This window comes from Suncus etruscus, chromosome X (genome assembly GCF_024139225.1).
Source record: "Suncus etruscus isolate mSunEtr1 chromosome X, mSunEtr1.pri.cur, whole genome shotgun sequence".
Classification (NCBI taxonomy): domain Eukaryota; kingdom Metazoa; phylum Chordata; class Mammalia; order Eulipotyphla; family Soricidae; genus Suncus; species Suncus etruscus.
Window position 1 is genome coordinate 104,059,880 of NC_064868.1, and position 8,272 is coordinate 104,068,151.

Sequence of the window (8,272 nt, forward strand, 5' to 3'; positions counted from 1 at the left end):
TGGCATCCTGTATGGTCGCCTTAGCATCACCAGGAGTAATTTCTGAATGCAGAGCCAAGAGTAAGCCCTGAGCACTATGGAGTGTGTCCCAGAGAACAAAAAAAAAGTCTCCATACTGTTTTCCACAAAGGCTGAACCAGGTAACATTTGCTAGGCTTCCATTTTTTATCACATCCTCACCAACACTGGTAAGTAACAGGGTTTTAATAAATTATAAAATATTTTTAAAATAAAAGCCTAACCCATAGTACCTCTGAATGTGCTCCAACTTGATAACAGAATATTTTCAGATGCTATTAAATCAGTTAAGATGTGCTCAGCTGTGATTGAAGTTGATAGCACAGCAGGTAGGGCATTTGCCTTGCATATGGCTAACCCAGTTTTGATCCTTGCCATCTCAGCTGGCCCCCACAAGCCTGCAAGGAGTAATTTCTGAGCACAGAGTCAGAAGTAACCCCTGACTAAGGAATTTCAAGTATCAGTGGTTGCTGTGAGCATCTAGGAAAATCTCACAGGAGGTATGGACTTTATAATACCTTGATTTTAAACACCAAACTTCCATATCTCTGAGACAATACATTTTGATCATTTTCAGTAACTCTGTTTGTATTACTGTTATGGTCCTTGGAAAGTAATATATCTCCTAGCTGGTTTCTTTATTTCTATGCTTGACTACCACTGACTTTTTAAGACAGCAACCCGAATGATCTTCTTAAGTTTCTTTGTCATATTACATTTCACACCTACTCAAATCCCTTCAATGACTCATCTTTTTCATTTGGGAAGGCAATGTAGTTTAATGACTAAGTATATAAGAAGTAGAGACCAGCATACCTAAGTCAAATGACCAAATCCCTTGAAGAAGAAAAAGAAAAATGACCTGCCTAACTTAAAAAAATTATGCCTGGGCCTCTATTCTATATCTGTGGAATGGAAAAAAAAAAGAGAAAAGTGTTGATTACACTATTAACATGAATTCACATGCTTGCCACATAAGAATAATTGAGTAAATGTCATGTACTACTGTTATTATCAATCAATAAAATATAAAAGAAATTTAAACATGGTTACTGAGATACCAAGAGTAACTATTTGAATTCTTCTTAGTAATAAACTAACATGGAAATTGAGTGGAAATTTCCCTTCAGAACTTATTTGAGCTTAAAAGCATCTTATTTTATTTATTTTGGGGGTGTTACATCCTGCTGTGCCCAGGGCTTCCTCCTGGCTCTGGCTTACTTTTGACAGGTTCAGGGGACTTTCTGTGGTGCTGAGAATGAAGCCACATCAGCCACATGGAAGAAAATACCTTACTGCACCAGTCCAAGAATTAAATTTTCTAAAGGAAACTCAGATTTTAACATTAGTTAAATGTGGAATTTTATCAGATACAAATATGAAATGGTGTCATTTGCTTAGGACGTGCTCATTTGTAAGGATCCTTTTGCAGTGATGTGATCATCATAGAAGTTGTGTATGACAATGGTTTGTCACTTGGTCAAATTATCTCTAGCAATACCACTTCCCCAAATACTTCCATTTTTAATAACTAAATTCTTTAATTGAATCGCCATGAGATACATAGTTACAAAGTTGTTAATGATAGCATTTCTGTCATACAAGTCAAACATCCTCGACAAGTGCATATTTCCTATCAGTTTCCCTCTCACCCTCACCCCTGACCTCTCCCTTCCCTGCCTCTATGATAGATATTTTCATTCTATCCTTCTCTTCCTTTTTTCCTTGTAGACACTGTGGGTTGTAATATTGTTACTGAAGGGGTATCATGCATAACACTTTATACCTTTTCAGCACCCAGGTCTTGTCCCGAGTAATCATTTTCAGTTATCATAGTGGTCCCTTCTATGCCCTAACTGCACTCCCCTCATATTTGTGGCACGCTTTCTACCATAGACTGGCCCTCCTGACCCTCATCTTTATTGTCTCTAGACATTAACACCATACTATCTTTTTGTGTGATATCCCACAAATGAGTGAGATCATTCTATGTCTATCCCTCTCCCTCTGATGCATTTTACTCTATCCATGAATAAGCTAAGTTCATGGCTTCATTTTTTCCTAATAGTTGTGTAGTATTCTATTGTGTAGATGTATCAGTTTCATTATCTATTCATCTGTTCTCAGGCACTTGGGTTGTTTCCAGATTCTGGCTATTGTAAATAAAGTTGCAGTAAACATAACAGTGCATAGGGTTTGTCTGCATTGTTTTATGGGCTTCTAGAGTATATTCCTAGGAGTGATATTGCTGGGTCATATGGAAGCTCACCTAATCCTTTCTTAAGTAAAGTAGGGTCTTTCTTGAGTAAAGTAGGCCTGTCCAGTTTTACCCCTTCTTAAGCACACAATAGTTTCAGAATTTGACTTTAAAAGAAAGCTGGGGAAACCTTGACCTTTTTCTCTAAAGCCATTAAACTCATAAAAGAAAATAAATATTCTAGAAAAAGGAAGTTGCCTCATAAGGAGGGTAAATACTTAGGAGCAGACCACTGACCAAGTCTTTATAACAATCTCACCTCTGTAAAAGTGTAAAAAAGTTATTGAGAGAGCACTTACAGAACCTTGAGTGGATTCATGCTACTTTCTTGGACCAAGAGGTAAATTTAGATTTAAATAGGAACTCTAAATTTTGACATCCAGGCTGTAATAGCAGTAGGTTTCACATCTTCACATTCTGCAAATAAATAGCAGTTATGAGAAATAAAAATGATACCAAAATGCCATGCTGTGTTTTGTTAAAATGAATAGAAGTTTTTGAACTAGGGAGAGGGCACACCAGGTTGTTCTCAAGGCTTACGCCTGGCAGAACTTATACCTGCTAGGACTTGGGGCAACATATAGCACCATATGGGGTTCCAAGAATCAAGTCTGTCCAGTGCAAGACAAGAACCCTACCTGCTATAATATCACTCAGGTCTCTGTATAGAATTATTTTTATTTTATTTCATCATAATCATCATCATCATCATCATATTATTATTATTATTATTAGGGCTTAATGTTTGGGGGCCACACCAGGGGTGCTCATAGCTTACTCCAGCCTCTATACTCAGGGATCATTCCTAATGGTATTCAGAGGATCATATGGCATACTTGATATTGATCCCTGGTCAGCCATGTGCAAGGAAAGACCCCTACCCACTGTACTATAGCTCCAGTTCTTACCTTTTCTTTTTTTAAAACTTATTTCTTTACTTTTAGATTTCAACAATTGTCAAAAATTTTGTTTCTGTAACTGCTTGGTCTTTGATAGACGTGTGCCCTCTAGTGACTGCAGCGAGGACTTGCAAATGAGCAGGCAATACATGACAGGAGCATGTAACCTTTTCTCTTCTTGGTGAAAAAAGAAAACGAACTGATTTACCTTTCAATAGTGACACATTCCATTTATGTTTTCTTTTTTTTTCACTCAGCATACTACTTTCCATATCCATCCACATATAAGCACATATAAGCAGATTTATGACCTATTTTTTCCCAACAGCTGCATTGTATTCCATTGTATAGATGTATCAAAATTTCTTTAGCCACTCATTGCTCATTGGCACCTGTAATATTTCCAAATTCTGGCTATTGTGAATGTGCTGAAATGGGCATAGAAGTAAAAGTGCCTTTTCTGCACTGTTTTTGGTCCCTGTCAAATATGAAGACATCCAAAAAATAAACAATTTTAGCTAGGGAGCTGATAGTCTGAGGGGAAGTGCAGATAAAGATCGGAGGTCTCTTAATGTAAATTATCAGAACTCCAATAGCCTGCAGGAAACTGGAGAAAGACAATCTTCAGAGATTGTCTTTAGTTTAACTTTCTCTTTCCTTACACATTCCCTTACAAAAATGTAACCCCCCCCCCCCGGCTTAGTTTTTTTTGTTATCTGAGCTTCTTCCTCTGATTCTTTTTGTTTGTTTGTTTTGTTTTTTTGGGCCTCACCCTTTTGACGATCAGGGGTTACTCCTGGCTATGTGCTCAGAAATCGCACCTGGCTTGGGTACCATATGGGATGCTGGGGATAGAACGCCGGTCCATCCTAGGCTAGAGATTGCAAGGCAGATGCCTTACCTCTAGTGCCACCTCTCTGGCCCCCTTCCTCTGATTCTTATTCCTAAATAATAAATGTCCTATGTGGAGTATAGTCAGAGTTCTCAGTCCATGAAGCTGGGAATTCCCTTACCCCATTCTTTCTCTATTATGTCTGTCTAGTTTGCTTTTTTTCCTTTTTTTTTTAATTTTGGGGTCACACCCTATGACACTCAGGGGTTACTCCTGGCTATGTGCTCAAAAAACACTCCTGGCTCGAGGCACCAGGGATCAATCAAAGTCCGTCCTGGATTGGCTGTGTGCAAGGCAAAGGAACTACCATTGTGCTATCGCTCCAGCTCCTGTCTTGTTTTCTTTTTTTTTTTTTTTAGGAATCTTTCTAGTTCCTTAGACTTATGTGTTTATTTTTTTAATATAATTTTTATTATGAATTATGAGAACAAAAGATGCAAAGAAAGAGGATAAGGTAAAGTTACAGTGGAAGGACAATCACCCATAACATAATTATCTGAATAAGTCCCCTTGCTGATATCTTAACTTTGAACTTTCACCAAAGAAAGTTAAGATAAATAAAACAGAATCCATGTGCAATTACTTTTTCCCTCAAGTCCCCAGATTGTAGCACATTATAATATTTCTTAACAGCACACAAAGCAATCTAAAGCCATCAAACTTACGTAACTCCTTAAACATTAGAGGCATAGTATTTTTTACATTTCCATGTACATGCATATTAGCTTAAGTTAACCTCAAATTTTAAGTGGGTGTGTTTTAAGGATTAGAGTCAAAGGAGCACAGTAAAAACGGTGTTAGAGTGGCAATTGATGTTTGCATAGGCCCACCAAAATATGAGAGGCATGAAAAGGAATAGCCTTGGCCTAAATACAAAGAGATCCTACCCCTGAAGTTTCCTGGCATAAGACCAGCTCTAGGCCTCAGGAAAGTTATCGTTCGCTCCAAGACATTGTCCGTAGCGCCAACACACTTATCACACAGTCTCTGTTGTTGGTCTCATGTTTCTGTATTAAAGATTCTGGAATCTGCATGTCCTAAATTGAAGTCATGATGTGGAGTGCCTTCTCATTTCACCTCACCATGAAAGGGGAATGCAGGAAGCCCTGTCCTGTAAGCAGGTTGTTGTTGTTAAGTCTTCTCAGTGTTAAGGGAAGTCTCTTTTGAGCAGGACGATGTCTGAGCAGTGGTAGGGTCTTCCGTGGTAGAGGATTGCTTCCAGGTGATGTTATAGACAAACCTCACCATAAAGAGGCAATACAGCAAGCCCTGTCCAGTAAGCAGGTCATTGTTCTTGTTGTCTTCTCAGTGTTAAGGGATGTCTCTTTTGAGTAGATCGATGTCAGAGCAGCTGTAGAGTCGTCCCTGGTACAGGAATGCCTCCAGGTGATGTTATATACAACCTTGGATGTTTTGTAAATGTCTTCTGTAGATCAAGGGGTAAATGGAGAATGCCCATTCTTCTGAGGCCTGTGCCAGGTCTTTATGTCAATGTTCAGGGTGTAAGGTCTCATTGCACTACAAGATTTGTGTGTTCCCATTTCTATTAGATAAGAACTTATTGGTATGTATAGTATTTTCCCATGTTAGTGTGCCTACGCAAACAAGATATAAAGCCACGTGGTGCTATCAGATATATGGGGGCATAAGAACATTTCCAACAAGACCCATGACTTGGTTCAAACATAAGTATTAAACTGAGGGATTCTTTCACACCAAATTCCATATTGAGCAGTTCACAGAGAAGATAAAAAACATGGGGGGGGGATCATCACTGTATAAGAAAGTATTTAGCAAAAGTTATAGCCGTCAAAGAAAACACCCATAAAATGTTGAAAAGATATGTGTCCTTTTTATGCCTTTTAAAATAGTTGGGTGGGTGTTAACTCTAGGGCACCACTTTGGTCTGTGAATTAGGACTCAACAGTACTTAAGTTAGAAAGGGTAAAAAAGGAGTAATGATGATAGGAGTTAAAGAAGTTAAAGAGAAATATGAACTTATGAAGGGGTATGCAAAAGGGCAGAGTACAAAATGGACATTCTGCATACATCCAAACATAATTCAATGATAGTGAGTACTATTAATGTTTCTTGTGAGAGTACTATTAATGTTTCTTGCTATTGCCCCCGCGCGATTTTGAAAATGTAGACTGGACAGAGATTACCAGTGCCAGCCAAACCTCCTCCTGCTAGACTCCCGGCTCCCAGGAAGGAGAGATCCTTCAAGAAGCTGGGAGAACAGAAGTTCAGAGCCCCACCCAGACCCTCCCTAAGGAGCCGCATGGATAGTGGGGGAAGGCCTAGGGTACCTTCAAGTTCCACCAAGGGACCCAACTCACCGGCTTGCCCAGGCGTGTGGCCCGGGGAAGCCCTGGAGATCTGGAGCAAGGCGGCAGAGGGGTGCTGGGGTTACCCAAATCCCGCACCCTCCCTAGGCCTGGCCAAGCAGGCCTCCGGCATGGCGTGGGCCTGCCAAACCTCCTCCTGCTAGACTCCCGGCTCCCAGGAAGAAGAGATCCTTCAAGAAGCTGGGAGAACAGAAGTTCAGAGCCCCACCCAGACCCTCCCTAAGGAGCCGCATGGATAGTGGGGGAAGGCCTAGGGTACCTTCAAGCTCCACCAAGGGACCCAACTCACCGGCTTGCCCAGGTGTGTGGCCCAGGGAAGCCCTGGAGATCTGGAGCAAGGCGGCAGAGGGGTGCTGGGGTTACCCAAATCCCGCACCCCCCCTAGGCCTGGCCAAGCAGGCCTCCGGCATGGCGTGGGCCTGCCAAACCTCCTCCTGCTAGACTCCCGGCTCCCAGCCCATTTATGTTTTCTTTTATAGTTTTTTATTTTTTGACATCTGGGTTCTTTTTTAATATATATTTAATTTAAACAACTTGATTACATACATGATTGTGTTTAGGTTTCAGCAATGTAAAGAACACCACCCATCACCAGTGCAACATTCCTATCTCCAGTGTCCCAAATATCCCTCCTCCTCACAAACCCCCACCTGTACTCCAGACAGGTTTTCTATTTCCCTCATACATTCTCATTGTTAGGATAATTCACAATGTAGTTATTTCTCTAACTAAACTCATCCTTGTTTGTGGTGAGCTTCATGAGGTGGGCTGTTACAGCCCACCTCTCTTTTGCATCTGAAAATTATTAATGAAAGAATGTCTTCCATTTTTCTTAAAACCCATAAATGAGAGAGACAATTCTGCATCTTTCTCTCTCTCTGTGACTTATTTCACTCAGCATAATAGATTCCATGTACATCATGTATAGGAAAATTTCATGACTTCATCTCTCCCGACAGCTGCATAATATTCCATTGTGTATATGTACCACAGTTTCTTTAGCCATTCGTCTGTTGAAGAGCATCTTGGTTGTTTCCAGAGTGTTGCTATGGTAAGTAGTGTTGCAATGAATATAGGTGTAATTAAGGGGGTTTTGTATTGTATTTTTGTGTTCCTAGGAGTGGTATAGCTGGGTCATATGGGAGCTCGATTTCCAGTTTTTGGAGGAATCTCCATATCGCTTTCCATAAAGGTTGAACTAAACGGCATTCCCACCAACAGTGGATAAGAGTTCCTTTCTCTCCACATCCCCGCCAACACTGCTTGTTTTCATTCTTTCTGATGTGTGCCAATCTCTGGGGTGTGAGGTGGTACCTCATAGTTGTTTTGATTTGCATCTCCCTGATGATTAGTGAAGTGGAGCATTTTTTCATTTGTCTTTTGGCCATTTGTATTTCTTCTTTGTCAAAGTGTCTGTCCATTTCTTCTCTCCATTTCTTGATGGGATTAGATGTTTTTTCTTGTAAAGTTCTGTCAGTACCTTGTATATTTTGTGTATTAGCTCCTTATCTGATGGGCATTGGGTGAATAGATTCTCCCACTCAGTGGGGTGCTCTTGTATCCTGGGCGCTATTTCCTTTGAGCTGCAGAAGCTTCTCAGTTTAATATATTCCCATCTGTTAATCTCTGCTTTCACTTGTTTGGAGAGTGCAATTTTCTCCTTGAAGATGCCTATAGTCTCAATGGCCTGGAGTGTTTTACCTACGTGTTGTTCTATATATCTTATGGTTTCGGGTCTGATATCGAGGTCTTTAATCCATTTGCATTTTACCTTCGTATATGATGTTAACTGGGGGTCTAAGTTCAAGTGTTTGCAAGTGGCTAGCCAGTTGTGCCAACACCACTTGTTGAAGAGGCT